Source organism: Schistocerca gregaria, chromosome 2, assembly GCF_023897955.1.
Source record: "Schistocerca gregaria isolate iqSchGreg1 chromosome 2, iqSchGreg1.2, whole genome shotgun sequence".
Classification (NCBI taxonomy): domain Eukaryota; kingdom Metazoa; phylum Arthropoda; class Insecta; order Orthoptera; family Acrididae; genus Schistocerca; species Schistocerca gregaria.
In genome coordinates, this window is record NC_064921.1 from 647942010 (window position 1) to 647963549 (window position 21540).

Below are 21540 nucleotides of genomic sequence, written 5' to 3' on the forward strand. Positions count from 1 at the left end.
ATATTGAAGAAGTGTCGACGAATAAGGCTAGGAATAATGAGTAGTGGTTAGGGACTCTGGTTTGTGAAAAAGGTTGTTGGAAATCAAGAATAGTACTTTAAGAGTTATGAAACGTATGTAAATGCGTGAATGTATTACAATGCCGACGAATATTTTATGGACACTGTTATATCAGTAGGATTTTGTTTCTACAGATGAATAACGCAGATTCTTGACCTGTGAAATTTTTTATATGAGACTGCCACTGTAGAGGAAACTGGTGTAAATATTTCGGTAAGACAGTTAAGTGACCACCTGCACGTAATGCGTCGGGGGCACCCAGCTGCGCGACAGCCACCTGACAAAAGAAAGCCAATAGGTGAAAAGAAAAATGAGGCGATTATCTTCGCTATTGACATTCCTTTGTAGAGAGCATCGCAAAAACGACACGCTCATTACTTGGAAAGATACTTTCTTACACCTGCACATCTGGTAATGACAAGCGTCTTTCTACGAGAGTTGAGAGAATTTGTACTAACTTATGAAATGTCACATGACTATTGAATGATATTTTTATGCTTTGCCTTTCATAGTTGCTTATTTCATTTGGGATCTGGTTTCTAGGTGTGTTGCAGCATTGGTTTTATAAAATGAAATGCATTTGCTAATGTGAACACTTTCTGTCAACAGATCTATTAAATAATCATTTTATGATCAACGTTCTTCGAAAAAGGAGCACTTGGAAAGGAAAGAACAATAAGAAGGGATTAATAACAGTTACTGCATACTTAATTTTCTTTTCAACTACTTGGTAATATCTTTTGTGGAATTAGTTTTGTGGTGCACTACTTCAATGACATAAATATTAAGTTGTGAATAGACATTTCCCTTTTCTGCATTGTTGTCTTTAATATTTTCTCTGCTTGAGCTTTGTCATGTTTACATATAAGTTATTGCATTTGCTGCTGCTGTTTGCCAGGCATAGTGTTACTGAATTTCACTTTGTATTACTCTGTTAAGCCAGTTTTACTACTGATTTATTTTCCTTGTTGCTGTTCATTGCTTCATATTAGTTGTAATGTTGCATTTCCTCTGCTAAGTACTAATTGCTGCCCTTTTTCGCCAATTTGCATTTTTTTGTCATTGTTGTTTGTGTTAATTGTTTTGTGCTGCTGCATTGGGTCGTCCCTTACTTTAGCATCTGAGCTCAGTAGGTTTAAGTTAGCTTAAGAGGGGTTAGACTATATAAGAAACTAACTATGATGAATTGGAAGAAAAGCATTGAGAAGCTATAAGCCAATGGTTTGGCCAAAAAAAGTAGTGTACAGTGGAGAAAAACTATTTTTGAAAGAGGATGTGAACAGAATACAGAAAGCATGCTTGGATAGGATTTTCTTTTGCTGGAGCAAATGTTGAAATAAGAGGGAAGATCTATGGAATGAAGTTTTGGGTTGGACTGCAGTACCAAATGTTACCCTGTAAACAAACCCTGTCCTTTCCTTTTGTATTATCCCACTATGTGTTTGTGTACCCTTGTGTATTTATTTTCTTCCTGTCTCTGTGTAATGTTTCATAGTATTTTTTCTCTTATAATACTAAGCTACATTCACTATGATGTGAATTACTGTTATACTCAAATACAATTTGCATTAATAACATGTTATTTACTTCATAAAGATGTTTACACATTATTTATTCTGTTTTGTTATAATGCTCATGTGTGAAGTTGATGTTTCAAAAGTTATTCTGATCTTTTATGTATGTACTTATGTCGTAATTTTTGTAACACTGGTGTATTTGTTATTTCGGTTCTTTTGTAAAGCCTGTATTACTCCAAATGTTATCTGTACTATTATTTTCTTGAATGATATATTTTGTACCTTTGTTATTGTATTCTCATGTTATAAAATTATAATTGACACCAGTTCATCAAATTAAGTAACTTGTAAATTACATTTCACTGCACATGTTTCTGTTGTTCAAAGTATATGGACAATATGTGAGAAGTAGGAATTGATAGTGTTTGCACGTGTGTTAATAATTCAGCAAGGGGCTGGATAACAGCATTGCTGGTTCTAAGGACATTTAAAACCAATTCTTTGTGAGTGGACAAATGGTGGTTTATGGACTTGCTATATTCTCTGCAAGACTCTTCGATGGTGATTGTGCACCTGCACAGTTGCAACAGATGGCTGCTGGCCGTCTCTACAAAGACTACAGTGGGTCTGCACCTTTAATGACCCACCAATACCATTATTTCTACAAGGAATGCAGTGGCTCAGCACCTTTGATGATTCACCAATACCATTATTTCTACAAGGACTGCAGTGGGTTTGCACCTCTGATGGCCCACCAATAACAGGACTACAGTGGGTCTGCTCTGTGATGACCAGCCTACCAATATTTTTCATAACTTTGACTGACTCTGCTGTGGGTGTGCTCTGCTGTGGCCCATTACGTGTCAGCATGTCAAGAGTCAGCACTGTCTTTCCGTTGGAAGGACAACACCACTTCTTCAAGACTGCGTAGAAATCCACTATTTCCGTGCGCATTTTCTTTTACTGCTCAGACATTGAGCAAAAACACTGCTATTTTACTGTGATGAACGATCAGGACTGTGAGAAAATTTTAGCTTTTGACCAACGTTGTATCGATAAGTGCGTGCATTTCATTTCTTTATTATTGAAATTATGATTTTTTTTTTTCAAATCTGTATTGGCCAGTGTCCACAAAAAATTTTAAAAATAGTTTTGGAGAGCGTGGGGGTTATGTAAGTAGGCTGTTTAGGTTTTTTTATTTGTAACACCACCTCGGTATGAAAAATCACTGGCTGTGCTGTGTGCAGTCAGTGGCTGGTTGGCATTGTTGTAATACTCGCCATTGTAGTGTTGGGCAGCTGGATATTAACAGCGCATAGCGTTGCGCAGTTGGAGCGGAGCCGCCAGCAGTGGTGGATGTGGGGAGAGAAATGGCGGAGTTTTGAAATTTCGAAGACAGGATGTCATGAACTGCTATATATATTATGACTTTTGAACACTATTAATGTAAATACATTGTTTGTCCTCTATCAAAATCTTTCATGTGCTAACTATGCCTTTCAGTAGTTAGTGCCTTCAGTAGTTTGAATATTTTATTTAGCTGTCAGTTGTGGCGCTCGCTGTATTGCAGTAGTTCGAGTAACGAAGATTTTTGGTGAGGTAAGTGATATTGAAAGGTATAGGTTAATGTTAGTCAGGTCCATTCTTTCGTAGGGATTTTTGAAAGTCAGATTGCGTTGCGCTAAAAATATTGTGTGTTACTTTAAACACAGTCATGTATAATTTTTCAAAGGGGAAGTTTCAAGCAACTGGAATCACTCAACAGAGGAAAGGCCACTGGACCTGACGGGATACCAATTCGATTCTACACATAGTACGCGAAAGAACTTGCCCCCCTTCTATCAGCCGTGTACCGCAAGTCTCTAGAGGAACGGAAGGTACCAAATAATTGGAAAAGAGCACAGATAGTCCCAGCCTTCAAGAAGGGTCGTCGAGCAGATGCGCAAAACTATAGACCTGTAACTCTAACGTCGATCTGTTATAGAATTTAGAACATGTTTTTTGCTCGCTTATCATGTCGTTTCTGGAAACCGAGAATCTACCTTGTAGGAATCAACATGGATTCCTGAAACAGCGATCATGTGAGACCGAACTCGCTTTATTTGTTCATGAGACTCAGAAAATATTAGATACAGGCTCCCAGGTAGATGCTATTTTCCTTGACTTCCGGAAGGCGTTCGATACAGTTCCCCACTGTCGCCTGACTAACAAAGTAAGAGCCTACGGAATATCAGACCAGCTGTGTGGCTGGATTGAAGACTTTTTAGCAAACAGAACACAGCATGTTGTTCTTAATGGAGAGACGTCTACAGAAATTAAAGTAACCTCTGGCGTGCCACATGGGGGCTTTGTAAGACCATTGCTATTCACAATATATATAAATGACCTAGTAGATAGTGTCGGAAGTTCCATGTAGCTTTTCGCGAATGGTGCTGTAGTATACAGAGAAGTTGCAGCATTAGAAAACTGTAGCGAAATGCAGGAAGATCTGCAGCGACTAGGCACTTAGTGCAGGGAGTGGCAACTGACCTTTAACATAGACAAATGTAATGTACTGCGAATACATAGAAAGAAGGATCTTTTATGTTATGATTATATGATAGCGGGACAAACACTGGTAGCAGTTACTTCTGTAAAATAACATTGAGTATGCGTGGAATGATCGTATAAAATTAATTACTGGTAAGGCGGGTACCAGGTTGAGATTCATCGGGAGAGTCCTTAGAAAATGTAGTCCATCAACAAAGGAGGTGGCTTACAAAACACTCGTTCGACCTATACTTGAGTATTGCTCAGCAGTGCGGGATCCGTACCAGATCGGGTTGACAGAGGAGATAGAGAAGATCCAAAGAAGAGCGGCATGTTTCGTCACAGGGTTATTTGGTTAGCGTAATAGGGTTACAGAGATGTTTAGCAAACTCAAGTGGCAGACTCTGCAAGAAAGGCGATCTGCATCGCGGTGTAACTTGCTGTCCAGTCTTCGAGAGGGAGCGTTTCTGGATGAGGTATCGAACATATTGCTTCTCCCTAGTTATACCTGCAGAGGAGATAACGAATGTAAAATTAGAGAGATTTGAGCGCTCACGGAGGCTTTCCGGCAGTCGTTCTTCCCAAGAACCATACTGGAACAGGAAAGGGAGGTAATGAAAGTGGCACGTATAGTGCCCTCCGCCTCACACCGTTGGGTGGCTTGCGGAGTATGAATGTAAATGTAGATGTCGATGTAGATCGTCAGTTTGAAACGGGAACGATGTATCCCTTGTCGTTTACGTCTCACGAAACTGAAGCCAGTAATGTCTTGCTTCACTTTGTTGTTTGTGAATGTCATGAAGGCCAGTATTGCATTCATGTCACTTGATTCTCTCGACATCAAGGTGGATGGCTGACATGTCCCAATGTGTTAATGACACTGTGAGGTCATCCATCTGTGGATTTCAAGCAGTGGTCATACAAAGCTATATAGGACAGCCACAATTTTTTGCACGTTTTTTGCGGAAGGCCAGAGGAGCGGGCAGCTCAGCACAAACCAAACTCTGTTGCGTCGGATGCAGCAATGACACCCGCTGATGGCAATGTTGGAGCTACGCAAGCCTCTAGCACTTCAGAATGATTGACACAGCAGAATGAACTACTGAAGAATCAATAAGCCAGTTCCTATGCGTCCAAGCCATGGGCTTGATATAGCCTACATCAGGGTTGGCCCAGGCCTCCGAAAATGCCCCTGGAGGATGATGTGAAGGCCACGTGCAGCCCGAGGCCCGGCCTGTCTTGGGATTCCTCCGTACTTCTCGGGTGTTCTCGCTGCAGCGTGACAGTTCATTCAGGATTCCCATGAGGCAGTTGTCGCTACTTCACCACAGACGTCTTACAAATAATTTACATTAACTGAAAGTAGGTAAATCCCAACTAACGACAGCTGGTTCTTCTTTCAAATTCAAGAGAAACAGTTTGCGTTAGCGGGAACCTAACTCGGGACACATACACTTACTAACAACATTACTGCTGATCATGTGCAGACAATCCTGAGTTTTCGCGTTTCACCTCAAACACAGTAGAAGACGTGTAAACGTAACTGAAGATCCTGTCATCGTAGTTCCCTAGCGAGCTAAGTGTTCACAACATTTTGACAGATAAACTACAGGTCAATAATTTCCCAAAAATCTTTACAAATGTCTGTAGTTTATGTCTCAACCAGTGAGATTTCTCATACAGAGCATGGCAGTGACAATTTTACTAAAAGACCATCTCATTTTCCACTTTCGCTGTATTACGATCACAGATACTTTCTGCACATTATCAGCTGGTTTTGTGCGATGCACCATTAACCATTACTTACTCATAATATGTAATTCTGCCTTTAAAATATCTCTCTGCTGTTCTAGTAGACTCGAGCGTGAACAACGATATTAAATGACCGACATGGATGAATAAGCAGCCGAAAATTATGCATTACTGAAATATGCAGATAGCGTCAAGTAAATAACTGTGATCCTTATACCATCTAAGTGGGATACGGAAAAAAACTTTTGTTTGTAACTGTGATACTTCAGTTTCTCCCATCTCATGTTCGGATGGAAATAGTATCGGGTGAACGGATGGCCTTTCATCTCCCCAGGAGACCATACAGAAAACAGGTTTTTGAAATCTTTATATTTATGGTACGTGAAACTATGAACTCAAACATCAGTCCTCCAAAACATGTCCATACAATTCTAAAAAATTCTCGATCAAATCGAATTCGATGTTTTCAAATTGTAATGAATATTCTAAAATATGGTCGACTTTTTCGACAGGCAGCCTGGCTGTATTGTAGATTGCTTCTCTGACTCCTATGGGCCCTGGGTCCTATTTTCAACCAATGAAAATATTTATACAAACGTAGGTATTCTATGAAAATTTCTCTGGAGTGTAAAACACACAGAGGGGGGGAAAAAACAAGTTGTACTAGAGACTGGTAACCGCTGGACCGATGGTTCGAATCTCGTTTCGGTCATTACCATATTTTTTTGTTTTCTTTTTCGGTCAGTTCCAGTACCTGCGTAATTTGGATATTAAATCGATAAAAACAACTATTAAAACACATATGTAATTCTAATTTTGAGGAAAAAACACGTTTTATTATTTCTAATTACATTTTCTACACAAATTCCAGTTTCCACACAAAATATAAGTTCCTAATTACCGATATTTTGTAAAAGATTCTTAATAGGAATAGTTTAAATCAAAAAATTTAATTTTTTCACCCCTATGTATTTTATGCTCCGCTGCAATGCTCAGGAACAATGCACTTTTGTTTAAGAATTACCAGAGCAGGTAGACGAGCCTCCAGCCAGGGTGTTAAGCAGCCCAGCAATAAGAAAGGCCTTCATTTTGGGGTATTAAAGACGCTCGTGTGGTATCGTCCAGAGATCGCATAGGCACACCAAAACTGGCAACCCGAATCGATACCACAGACAATGAGGGCTCGCTGCAATAGGCAAAGACGTGTGGAATGCGTTCATGAAGACCACGCCTCTGCTGCGAGTATAGCAGCGGCCTCACGCAGAGGCCAGTATACCGTCGAGCGAAGAAGAGCTCCTCCCAGTTCGAGACATCGGCTATAGTAGTCAACATATAGTGTAGGGTAATGACTTTCAACGTTTTAGATAAACGTATAATGCAGTTAATGTTGAACATTTTACATCAAGAGACCAGTTTTTCAATTAGTGCATCAAGCGTCGCTTTTATTTAGTCCATGAGAGTTGTAAGCTATCCAGTATTTCTATGACAATGACACGTGTCTACATCAATGACACGTGTCTACATCAATGACACGTGTCTACATCAATGACACGTGTCTACATCAATGACACGTGTCTACATCAATGACACGTGTCTACATCAATGACACGTGTCTACATCAATGACACGTGTCTACATCAATGACACGTGTCTACATCAATGACACGTGTCTACATCAATGACACGTGTCTACATCAATGACACGTGTCTACATCAATGACACGTGTCTACATCAATGACACGTGTCTACATCAATGACACGTGTCTACATCAATGACACGTGTCTACATCAATGACACGTGTCTACATCAATGACACGTGTCTACATCAATGACACGTGTCTACATCAATGACACGTGTCTACATCAATGACACGTGTCTACATCAATGACACGTGTCTACATCAATGACACGTGTCTACATCAATGACACGTGTCTACATCAATGACACGTGTCTACATCAATGACACGTGTCTACATCAATGACACGTGTCTACATCAATGACACGTGTCTACATCAATGACACGTGTCTACATCAATGACACGTGTCTACATCAATGACACGTGTCTACATCAATGACACGTGTCTACATCAATGACACGTGTCTACATCAATGACACGTGTCTACATCAATGACACGTGTCTACATCAATGACATGTGTCTACATCAATGACACGTGTCTTTCATTTATTTGTGTAATAAAGTGGATTAATATTTCATGCGCTCCACTTTGATTAGCCTTCTGCCAGAGAAATCAAAGAATCCACTGCTGGGGCTAGACGAGACTAGTTCGCCTTGTCACTACACTCAGGAAATTTTTTAGTTGATTTTCTCGTGAACTTTTGAGGTTTGCATCGACTTGCTTTATGCGATTGATGTTTGAGTTCGAACTGCACTTACTAATAACATAAAATATTTCATAAATTAAATTGGTGTGTAGCCTCCGTGTCGGATATGCGGTAATATTTCGACAAGAGAACGAGTAACCATCAACACGGATACTCACGAGCTGATGACAGCTCGTTTTGTTTTCGAAATATTGTGCACTGCTCAAAACGATTCGGTAATTCCTCTGAGTACATTTCCTACAATATGGAGCCTGGAGCCTGCCCACTTCTCCTCTCTTTTCTATGAATTCACCAGTCCCACCATTCATGAGAACAAATTAATTGTATAGACTTCATCTCCAACACACAGTTTGTTTCCATCATCTTACGTATCTGTAGGAGTTGTACAACTGTGATTTTGTATCAATTTACTGATCTTATCACGCCACAGTTCAGAATTACCACATTGTATCTATTATCCACGCTAGGGGAAGCAAATCTTACAGAGAATTACTAACGAGCTATGCACGGCTCCAACAAACACCCTTATGGCGTTAAGCAAAGTTCGCCAACCGGCTTGCACTAAGCTGCTAGCCGCCTGCAGTGTGTACCTATGCCGATGACTGACGAACGGGGTGCTAAACTCGAGTCTACACGGCCCCGGAGGTTCGGTAAACACGCTACCTGTTACTATAGACACCGGCATAACATTACCGTGTAGTCCAACAAAGAGCGCTGTGTGCGCCTCAAGTCGAATTTTGGAAGTACTTCACAAGTGTCCAGCAAGAATATATGAAAACCAAAAGTATGTTTCCAGGTCGACTCCACAATCTAGATATGTCATAGTGAAATTCATCTTCATAGCTTGATTGGACGCACAGACCCTCATATCAAGAGTTTGAATAATGTACAGGAACAGTGTATAGCATTAAATACTGGAACGCCTGCTCGCAATTAACATGCAACGCGCTCCCCTACAACTATCGGCAAACAAGGATCCAATTCGCTCTGTCTACTTAAGTCCGCAGATCTCGTAGACCAGCTCGGGTAATTGTACTTTTTAGCTTATTTTTCACGCTCTCTTTAACAATTGCTGATCTGATTCGCAGTCCACTTAAGGTAAGTTAAAGACAAATGGCGAACACTACTTCCCCCCAAAAGTTTAACTGAAGGGTGTATCGACAGGAAGTGCTTCAGACCGATAATTTAAAATAAAATAAATGCAGAAAATAAACAAGAAATAGTTGATGAACCTGCCGAGAACAGTTTACAAACAAAATAAATGGACAATAACCATCGTGTGTATGTTGGGCTCATCGCATTTCCGTGCTTGATAACAACGGATGGTATACGCCTTACAGTTTTGTTTCCCCGAGGTATGTTCCAGAATACCATTGGGTCTTTTGTTTACTTTCTTCCTGAAAAATTATTGTTAGGCCTTCATGTTAACGTCTTGTGTTATATGAATTGTGGCTGAAAAGTATGTACAGTTGTAAAACGAGTGATCATTAAATGTGAAGTATTTCACATTTTACATCCAGTATAAAACTAAGACATACGTTTCTGTGTTAAGGAATTTTAAGTGGTTCATGTACAATATGTTTAAATGTATGAGCTTCGCCGGCCGGAGTGGCCGTGTGGTTCTAGGCGCTTCAGTCTGGAGCCGAGCGACCGCTACGGTGGCAGGTTGAAATCCTGCCTCGGGTATGGATGTGTGTGATGTCCTTAGGTTAGTTACGTTTAATTAGTTCTAAGTTCTAGGTGACTGATGACCTCAGAAGATAAGTCACATAGTGCTCAGAGCCATTGAACCATTTTTTAGTTTCAAACTAAACTAACGAAACCTGGCAGACGTTGTCCTACCTCTGTATATTTATATACCTCCGTATATATATAATGTGTGTGTAATGTAGAACCTATAAACCGTCACAGGAAAATGTGAAAAATTTGAAGATAGTTCCTACGGATGGTATCCATTATTTTTTATTGTTGCTAGATGAGGGGTTATACAGTTTGTTATTATTATAATTATTTTATTATGCTAGGATCAAAATGGTTTAAGACAGGAAAGTAGACTTTCACTCCTACATTTCAATTTACACTTCGAAGAAGCAATGATTAAAATAAAAGAAAGGTTCAACAGTGCAATTAAAATTCAAGGTGAAAGGATTTTAGTAATAAGATTAGCTGATAATATTGCCATCCTCTGTGGAATTGTAAAAGAATTACAGGTTCTGCACAACTGAATGAACAGTCTAATTATTACAAACATGGACTGAGAGTGAAACAAAGAAAGACAATAGTACAAAGTAAATAGCAGAAAAGAGAACAGTGAGAAACTGATGATGATGATGATGATGATGATGATGATGATGATTGGTGATCACGAAACAGATGAGGTTAAGGAATTCTGCTGCCTATGCAGTAAAGTAACCCATGACGGACAGAGCGATAAGGACCCTCCCACTTGCAAAATTGGCAATCCTGGCCAATAGAAATCTACTAGTATCAAACTTAGACCTTATTCTGAGGAAGGCATTTCTGGGATGTACGTCTGGAGTACAGAATTGTATGATTGTGAAACACGGACTGTGGGAAAATAGGATAAGAAGAGACTCGTAGCATTTGAGATGGAAGGCTATAGAAGAATTCTGAAAATTAGGTGGGCTGATATAGGAAGGAATGAGCAGGTTCTCCGCAGAATCGGCGAAGAAAGGAATATATGGAAAACTCTGATAAGAAGATGGTAGGACATTAGATAAGACGTCAGTGAATAACTTCCATGGTACTAGAGGGACCTGTAGAGGGTAAACGTTGTAGAGGAAGAGAGTGACGAATTCATCCAGAGCAAAAAATTGAGGACGAAGGGTGTAAGTGCTACTCTGATATGAAGAGGTTGGCGCGTGAGGGGAATTCGTGGCGGGCATCAACCCACTCAGTAGGCTGAAGAAAAAAACATTAATGGGCTGCATTTATCACCTCTTTGTATATAGATTCATAGAGTTTTCGAAATTACTACTCTGGAGCAAGCAACATAAAGCTGACCAAGAGAGGAACAAAGATTTTCTCAATTTAATCCGGCAAATCGCAGTGACTGCCCTTAAACTTAGTTGATTCTCATCGCAAAATTAAGATACGCAGGAAACTGTAGATGTTTCAATGTTAACCGAAAACCAGTGAGAAACCTTAGAATGCATCAGAACCGCTTCTTTTACGTACGTTGTTTATTATTTTTTCTTCAGTCACATTCTGCATCAGTTTTTACATGGAATGTCAGGTTTTGTTGCAAAACTTTTGCATCTTGAGCTTCTGAAGGAGGGCTGTTGGTGAGCCATCATACAATGTCAGTAAGTGCAGTGGGATTCCAGCATACTCCAAACGATTGAGAAACTCTATTGTATAATTAAAAACTTGATCGTGTTCTGTAACTGTGTCAGTTGGTTTGTACTTTATAACCGCATCATATGTGTTGTGCTTTATACAACACAAGAAGAATGAATTGTCATTCTCCTATAAGCAAAAGAGGAACAGACATTCATATCGACGCCCAGACCGCAACATAATGAAAATGGTATTCCACTGAAAACTCAATCACCATTTACTAGTCACAATCACTATTTGTTATTATTGAGAATTGAGGCGTCATTATGGTTTTGCTATCGACTGTAAGGCATTGAAAATGACATGCTGCAGCGCTATCTAGTGGCGAGACACAGCGAAATGGATTTCACGCTAAAACTTTCCCCATGAAAAAACACATGTATGTGCCCACTTTTATGATGGTCTGTCAGATACACTTACAACCATTTGTATAAATAAAGATTTGGAAATAATATGGGAATAGATATATTTGTTTGCTTACCTCAAATGACGCTGTAATTCGTAGGTGGTATTACCTTGGTGCCTAGCATAGTTGTTTGTTACATGTTGAAGTTCATATTTCTATTGCTGCTGCAGTTTCTCTGTCTTACACACGCGTTTTGTTACTTTTGTCAGCCAAGTACAACGTTTCTCCTGCCATTTGACGTGTTGTTGTAGATATGTGGTTTCACTATTTCCTTTCATGTTTGTTTGGTGTCTCGTGCCACATTTAAAGAGTTATTGGCGTCTGAATGTTTAGCTTGTGTGTGTACTTTTGTGTGTGTTAGGGAGAGGGAAGCAAAAAGAGTGGTTGTAGTATGGGGAGATAATTTGAGTTTACTGGGCGAATATACATTGTGTTTGTGTGAGGGGGTCGGGCGTTATTTATCTACTGCTTGTATTGTAGAAAATGTGTTTTGCTGCACAGAGATGTGAATACATTTACTACTCACTTTCCTAGTGCTGTTGATTTTTGGGATTGATAATTTTTGTGTGTTAATAATTTGTGGTGCACGTTGTTACTAGTTTTAAGAAACTTTTAACCAGTTTCCATATTCGTTGGGAAGTAATTCTGTGCTTAAGGTGATCGTCAAATCTTTAGTGGAAGCTATTACTTTGCAATGCCTCTTCACAACATTAGCTTCGAAACATTCAGTATTCCAGCAACTTTATTGAATCTATTTTACCAACTTTTGGTTGTATCTATTCCTGTTAGTCTATTAGAACGAAATTTACGACCCTAAGAGCGGCGTGTGTCCTAGCTCGTACGTCTGTGTACTTGTACTTCCCTTGCACATATTACCATTGACCGTTCCTGATCCTTTGGATATTCCTTAAGCGTTCGTAGTAGTTACCAACACACAAAAATGCCAGCGACAGACTCATCCAAAACACTACAAAGTGCGAGTGCATTCTCAGCAAGTTTTTATAAATGGTGATATGACAAATGGTTCAAATGGCTCTGAGCACTATGGGACTCAACTTCTAAAGTCATCAGTCCCCTAGAACTTAGAAATACTTAAACCTAACTAACATAAGGGCATCACACAAATCCATGCCCGAGGCAGGATTCGAACCTGCGACCGTAGCGGTCTCGCGGATCCAGACTGTAGCGTCTAGAACCGCTCGGCCACTCAAGCCGGCTGTGATATGACATCTAGTAACATTGTTACTAGATTCCACCATCTATGTTGACTGGTGAACAACTTAATTTTCGCTGTTGACTGAACAGAAAAAAAACACATATATTAAAGGCTGAAAACAGAAAACAGCACTGTTAAAGTAACTGTACACGGCACCTCTGACAGTACAATTGCAGAATTTCTAAGAATTAACATTCACTCCTAGGTGAAGTGGTGTTAACACATCAAGATTCCTGCAGACAGTGTGTCATCAGCGTGTTGTGCCCTTGGAGTCCCGTTACCAGTAGGTTAGAAACCGTGTCTTTTAGTTACGTACTGTTAGTATTCACACTCAATTCTTGGCTGTCGTATTCTTTTCTGGGGCCAAAAGACGAAATGTGATCACGATCATTTCAAAGGGCCTAAGTATGGTAACCAAAAATAATGGTCGAGCTCGATACAGAAATTTGTTGAAAACACTGGGGATTTTAGCTGCACCATATGAATGCGTCTAACAAACAGTCTTACACATAAAAAGTAACATCGGTAATCATTGCACAAGTGGGTCTGCACATGAACGTGGAAAAAAGTCTAGAGTGAAAGTACATTTACCAAGAAAGAATAAAACTGAAAATAGCATTTTCTACCAAGAATAAACATGGAGATTAAAGAAGTTGCACAAACATACTTTTTTAAAATGCCAGTTAAAAAAATATCAGCTGACGGAATTATTCTGTACATTGAAGGGTTACTCAGATAACGCAGAGACGAGGTTTGGCAATAAATGTAAATGAAATAATAAAAATGTGAATTAAATACAGCAATTTCAACCCGTATTTCTTCTTTGTTTCTTTCTTTACTTCTCTGGACGAACTTACTCGAAAAGTTAATCAATGTACAATACTTACACCTGCTCTTATTTACGAGCTCAACATCTTAATCGTTGTAGAGGGATGCTGACTCAGTTTTTTTGGTTAGCAAATGGGAAGTTGCGACGCCCAAAATGGTCTATACATCAGCTGATAGTGTGCAGTTACTGCCAGTGAGGGATGAATGAACAGTGTATATCTAACTTCTATTGTTCTTTTTCTTATTTCGTTACACCGTTATTTGGGGTAAGATAAATTAATCGGTATTTAATGTTCTGTGCTTTCTACTAACCCAGTGTGTCGTTCTTTCTGATATTGCTTTCCCTCCTTCTTCAGAGATCTAGATTGTTAGTTTGTTTTTAATTTGGCCTTGAACCTCTCATTCTTCCTTTTTTCTTTCATTTTTGCAGTTTTATCTACAAGCGTATTATCTGTTATTTGGAGTTCTCTTAAGTCCTTCTCAGTTTTCTTAAACACTTTTGCACTGGTTTTTTGTTGTTGTGGAAACGGTTAATTTTTTTTGTTGACCTACGTATGTTAATTCTGAGGATGTGTCCATAAAAAACCAGTTCTCTTCCTCATTGTGTCTGAGAGTTTCTCGGTACTTTGGCCAAAGATTTCATTTTTGTTGTGAATCAGCTTGTAGGTTTGGAATCTGGGACCAAGAATTTTCTTAATATCTTCCCATCATTCATCTCCAGCCTTTTAACTGGGACTTTGTTGATTATGGACCAGATTTTGGTTGCATACAGGGCTTTCGGTGTGATTAATGTAAGAAAATATCTCACTTTAGTATTACATGAGAGGGAATTTTTGTTATAGATGTTGTTTTCCAAAGTTCAATTACGATTTCGTTTTCTTCCGACACTTCATAGTCTTTGAGACTTGAAATGACTGTCAGCAGTTCCTCAGTGGAGGGTGGTTCACAGTAAGAGCTGGTTATTTTTGAGATCTTAAAGTCCACTTTCTGTATGAGTTCTTCAGAGTTGAGAAGGTTTCTCAAATATGCTGCCTATATTTTTCAAATATCCCTGTTGCTGCCGGCTAAATTTCTGGGAGCTGTATTGCCGGTGGGCTGTATTTGGTTATTTCTGGCTTAATAGTCTAAAAGTTTCTTGTGTTCTTTTTGATGAAGTTTTCATTGATCTGAAGTAGGGGTTGGCCTTCTTGGTCGTTTTTATTCTTTACTTATGTTTAAGAAGTTTTGTCTGTTATGTTCATATTGCCACATTTAGCATAGTTTTCAGCTTAGTTCGAGGAGTCTGTCACGTTCTTCTGTCCGCCTGGAATGTTTTTTCGCTTTGCTTATGGCAGTTAATTGTTCGATTTTCTTTTATGTGATTCCAGTTTTCTTCAGACTTAGACGTATGCTATAGTTGGGAACACAATAGAAGATGTTACCATGTGGTTGGAATTATCACAATTCCTCATTAAGTTACTATAGTATAATTATTATCTGTCTGGCAAACACATACGCTAAAACGTCCTGTGGTGAGATCCGTATTATTTCTGCATAGATCTATTACTAAGTCAACGATTCCCCCTGAGGATCTCATCCAGTACACAGTGATAACATTATTAGATGCATACCTTTCCTGAATATGCCGATTTTGTATTACAATATCTATACATTTTTTGTGTCCAAACGTCTGCGACTAAGTTAAGAGAGATTTCAATAATTTCTGGATGTGTTTAGCATCCTAACAGTTAACGAATTGTATACTTTACTTTACATCAACACTCAATTGTGCTACATTTGTACATCAGACATTCTTAATCTTACGGAATTCTGAGTATTTGGTGGGTAGCTCACGTTACTAATGAAGCGGTACTGAAGAGAATCGGTGAAAAATGAAATTTTGCCGCGAAAACTGACTACAAAAAGTGATCGGTTGATGGCACACATTCTGAGACATCAAGGGAAGAGTGTGTGTGTGTGTGTGTGTGTGTGTGTGTGTGTGTGTGTGCGGTGTGTGTGTCAGAAGGGGGGGGGGGAGATTAATGCATTAGGCAGATTCAGAAGGATGTGTCCTGCTTTATGCTGAAGTTATTCGTAGATGAAGAGGCTTGCACAGGATAGAGTAGCATGATGAGCTACATCGAACTGAAGACTCCCGCTACAAGAATTTCACGAACTGCTGTGAGTTTTGACTGTAATAATACAATATTAGAATATCTGTATAGGATATCTGTGCAAAATCAACATTGTTTGTAAAGGTGAATTCTAATTACGAAGTAACAGATTTAACTTATGACCATCGTAATTTTTGTATGAATCAGAGGGCAGCCTGTATGCAAATTTGCATGATCAGTCATTAAACTTTCTTTCATTATCTTTCCATGGTTTACGAAGTACGGTTCCAATTTTTTGGACGCATTTTTATTCACCCCAGCTTTGGCGATTTCTGCCTTTATTACCGACACACCGACTACCATCAACCTATGGATGACTGTCCTCGAATACCAGCTATGCCCGGTTTTATAGTAAAACTTTACTCATTTCATTTTCTGTAACAGAACATCTCGTCTTTCCTTATGATAATAATTCCATTAGCAAACATTTTATGATTAACTCTGAACCAGAGCAGGAAAGTAAACACTCATAAAAATGTTAGTCGTGGTCTTGAAGCACTAAGCGGATGGTCTGAGAGAACATAACAGACGAAATGTCATTTGCCACGTAATAATGGGCCCGCTGAATGTATTTGACTGCTTTATATTTCGGAAATCCGCAGTCATTGAAAGGCATGAGTCTAACCCTAATAATATCAAAACATTCTTCTTACATCTCATAGGGACAGAGTTACAACACTGTTATTTTGATTAGGGGAGTCATAATAATTGTATTACAAAACCACCTGCAGGGATCTGAGAGAGACAGATATGGACATCCGTGCCGAATCTCCTAACACTCTCTGTGGTTAAGGGAAGTCAGCATAGTGTTATATGATGCTAGGAAAAATTACTCTAACAGCTGGGAAAACTTGTTTACTAAAAGACAACAGCTTTCGTGGCTTAAAGCCGCATCATGTGCCAGCCACAAGGTAAACAGCAAGTACAGTGTCACCACAAGTTCTGAATATGAAAATTAATAAAGGACTGTCTGAAATATACTCATAAAGTTTAAAGATCACACACATTCCCTATTACTATTCAGTGAATATAGTCAATACTTTGGTGACCGAAAGAGAACGAAGACGTGCTACATCCTTTAAAAGTTTCCTGCACCTGAAGTGAAAAAAAGGAAAGTATTTTGTAGTGAGCGGTCGCTAGAAGTTTTTAAAAAGCGCCGGTCTTTGTTCATATGGATCGCTTTTACTTACCACACCACCGAGTTGCCATGCCATCACCCCTTTAGGACATCGCAACGTGATACATTCACGTGGCAATTTACACAGTGCAACGACTAATCGTGTTAGCAGACAATTTTTTTTCTCTCCAGTCCGGCGCCTTTTAAGACCCTTTAGTGATCGCTCACTATAAAATATTTTTACATTTCCGTTTTATAAACAGGCAAATTTTGAAGAATGTGGCACGTCTTCGTTATCTTTCGCGCGTCTTGTATTGACAATATTCCCTGAATAGTAAATTTTGACTACAGATATAAGTGTGCCTACGATCTTTTAAGGTTTTTAATATCTTTTAGATATTAGTTTACTAATTTTAATATCCACAAAATGTGTTTACACTGTACTTTGCTTTTTATCATATAGGCTGCAGCTGATGATGCGGCTTTAAGCCCAAAACCGATTGTATTTTTACGAAACAACGTTTTAACCAGCTGTTAGGAAAAATTATTCTAACATAATATTACACTACTGCATGCTCACTTCCCTTAACCACTTAGAATGTTAGGAGATTCGGTACCGATGCCCGTATCTGTCTATTGGCTTCCTGCAGGTGGCTTTGCAATACATTTGCTACTAATCCCCTACTCAAAATAATAATGTTGTATCTCTGCCTCCACGTGATGCAAGAAGGTATATTTTGATATTATCAGGGATAATTTCATTTCTATCCAAGTTAAACAGCCGGCCGGAGTGGCCGCGCGGTTCTAGGCGGTACAGTCTGGAACCGAGCGACTGCAGGTTCACAGGTTCGAATCCTGCCTCGGACATGCATGTGTGTGATGTGCTTAGGTTAGTTAGGTTTAATTAGTTGTAACTTCTAGGAGACTGATGACATCAGAAGTTAAGTCGCATAGTGCTCAGAGCCATTTGAACCATTTTTAAGTAAAACGGCCGTGCAAAATTCGCTGCGTTATGGCACTAGCCCTCACAACCAGGCTCGCCACTAATTCCGGGCTTGCTTGTTTTCACTGCACTGCTCTAACATTTCGTGTGTCGTGCTTCGGGAGGAGGTATTCATTCATCTTCCGATATAGCCGTCAACATATTCAACTTCAAAGGCAACTGTCTGCTTTACGTCCGACGTAACAATTAAACGTGTGTCCGTCAGCTGTTATGTGCGTCAGTAGCAAACTGCGCTCAGACGAAAGCACGAGAATTTGAAAAGAAGGGAAACAGTCGATAAAAAGCTTTGAATCTCACCATAAACAGTGACCGTCCATTCGGGACTTCTGATCCTGTAATTTTGGAATGTAATTCTCGACGCTGTGATGGGAGAGACAACATGACAGTGGGATACAAAGCTTTTTACCGACTGTTTCCCTTTTCAAATTCTCGTGATTTCGTCTGAGCAGACTTTGGTAGTTTTAGATATGACCAAATTTCAGGAAATTAAATGTGAATTAGTGGTCCGTAGACGAGTGCTGTGGACTGGTGATTGATGAATCGTTTACTGTTGTTCTAAGCAGTTGTTAATGAAGTTTTAGCCCGTTATCATTAACTGTTATTGTTTATATGTAGGTTTCCTTGGCCAGTATCAGCGCACCTACAAAGTTTTTTTTTCAGCGTAGGTTCATGTCATGGTGTGAGATATTTTACAGCATGACGCAGCCCTACATCCAAAAAGTTTAATGTTATTATTATATCTTTCTATCATTCCTTAATATATGAAGTTTTCCTTCAATTGATCTGAACCTCCACTCTAACCAACTTATTATCACTTCTCCTGCCCTTAATTGTTACCACCATTTGTGGACGTAATGTCGCACGGACATGTTACGTAAAATGTTAACCAATCCCACTTACGTGGGTATCGCTTAAAATGCTAAAGAGACATTCTCGACCCATAATGGATGGGAGGGTCTTAAAGTAACAAATATTATAATATACAGTAAAATCAATACACTTCACGCTGTATCACAATTTTTGTCTTGGGGCTTTGTTATTCAGCTTCGAAACATGTATCTACGCCATTTCAGCGGAAAGTGACGAGCAGTTAACTATCTATTTGTTCTTCAAATCCAACGAAAGGCGAATAAGACGAAGTTCTTGTGCAATTTCGCTGAATACAACGCGCGTTGAAAGGAATCATTGTAATCGTCTATCGAGAGAGTACTATATCTCCGTTAAGTACTCGTCTTCTGTCACTGACAGTGAGTTCAGTTGGTTGCACTCCGCGAAACACAGTTCATAAAAAAATTATGGCTACTCAATAACAGCCATGGCTGACTGTAATACGAGGATATTGGTTTGTAATATGATATGGAAGTAAGGATTTCAGTTAAAGTCTCAAAGATCACGTACGTTTTCGAGAGAAGGTAATTCGCTTGTGAACTAAGTTCCTACGTACCCCTTCGTACGAAGTATCGCTACCAAGTGCTATCTCTTCAAGGGACTTCAAATATTTTTCTAAGAAAACTATGCTACTTAATACGTTTCATCGGTCGGTAGTAGTGCACCTATCTTCTAGAGAACACTAAAGAAAACTTAAATTGGTGCGTTCCGTCAATATTTACCACCAAATTAGCAGTTATGAAATGCCATGCTAACAGTTATTCGAACATTTCTATTGCTAATACCCTTTAAGACAATAAAGAAGACGCTACACGAAGGAGTTATCCGAATGGGATGGGAATCGATAGATGTGACGTCCATGTACAGATAAACAAGTGATGACAATTTCAGACAGAAATTTACAGTTTATTCAAGAGAAAGTGTTTCACAGTGTAAGTTAATAACAAGTTGGGCCACTTCTGACCCTTAAACAAGCAGTTTTTCGGCTCGACATTGATTGATAAAGCTGTTGGGTGTCCTTCTGAGGGATATCGTGTCTAATTCTGTCCAACTGCCGCTTTTGATATTCAAAATCCGGAGCTGGTTGAAGGGTCCTGCCCCTAACGCCTCAAGCGCTCTCTCAATTAGGGAGAGATACAGCGAGCTTTCTGGCTAAGATGGAGTTTGGCAAGGGCGAAGACAAGCAGTAGGAAACGTCACCGTGTGTCGGCGGGCATTATCTTGCTGAAATGTAGGCCCAGGATGGCTTGCCATGAACGGAACCAAACGGCCCATAGAATATCGTCGATGTGCCACTAAGCTGCCGCGGGTGAATACCAAAGAGGTCCTGCTATGAAATGAATTGGCAGCCCAGACCGGCGCTTCTGGCTGTCGGGCCATATAGCAGACGACACTAAGGTTGGTATCCGATGTGTTTGCTGGTCATCGGTTCCCCGTTCGCCGCGGGACTCATCACTGAATAGCAGTGTATTTCAGTCAACATGAATTCATGCCGAATGTGCGCCACAGTACTGGAAACGGGCTTGTCTGTGTACAGAGGTCAATGGTAGTCGGGGCACGGGATGCCTACAGTTCATCCGCGTTTCTGTGAACCGCCTACCAATCGTCCTTGATGTCACTGGAGCACGAGTTGCACGAGTTATCGATGATAATGAAGATTCCGGTAGCTCTGCCTCTCTGACTATTGCTCAGCACTTTCGTTCTGTCGTTTGTCTAGGTCGACTGCTTCCTTCGTAACTCTGCGTTCGGCTATGGTTCAGCCATTCCTGCCAACATCGTCGAAAAGTGGCATCGCTCAAATTCAGATATTGCCCGATTTACCGATTACTCAACCTGGCTTCTTTATGGCAGATATCTCATCTCTGAAATGCTGACATCTGCATATACTGTTCACGCGCATGTCTGCAGGGGTAGGTACTGTACACGGAGAGAAATTCATCTGGTCCTGGTATCGGCATGACCCTATTTACTGTCCTTACCTGCTGCACGGTAAATTGCGGTGCAGCGACACACACTCATCCATAAGTCTATAAAAAATTTTGCGTTTTTCTATCGATGCCTGTATATCAGTATGTGAGCAATCTGCGTGACTAGTTCTTGGTGCACTGTTTTCTTTGCATTAGAGTGTATATGTCTCGCAATACATGTGTCAGTAAAAGCGAATACCAACGCGCTTATGTGTTATTCTCAGAGTTGCCTTTATAGGAGGTGAAGCCAAATATAACGGTCTATACTGTAGGTGTATAGAGTCCAGGCGGCGGGAGTAGACGGCTCTCGCGCGTGGAGTGTCAGCTGCAGGTGGCAGCTTCATTAAGGCGAGGCGGCACCAGTTGCGCCTGCTGGCACTTTCCAGGGGGAAC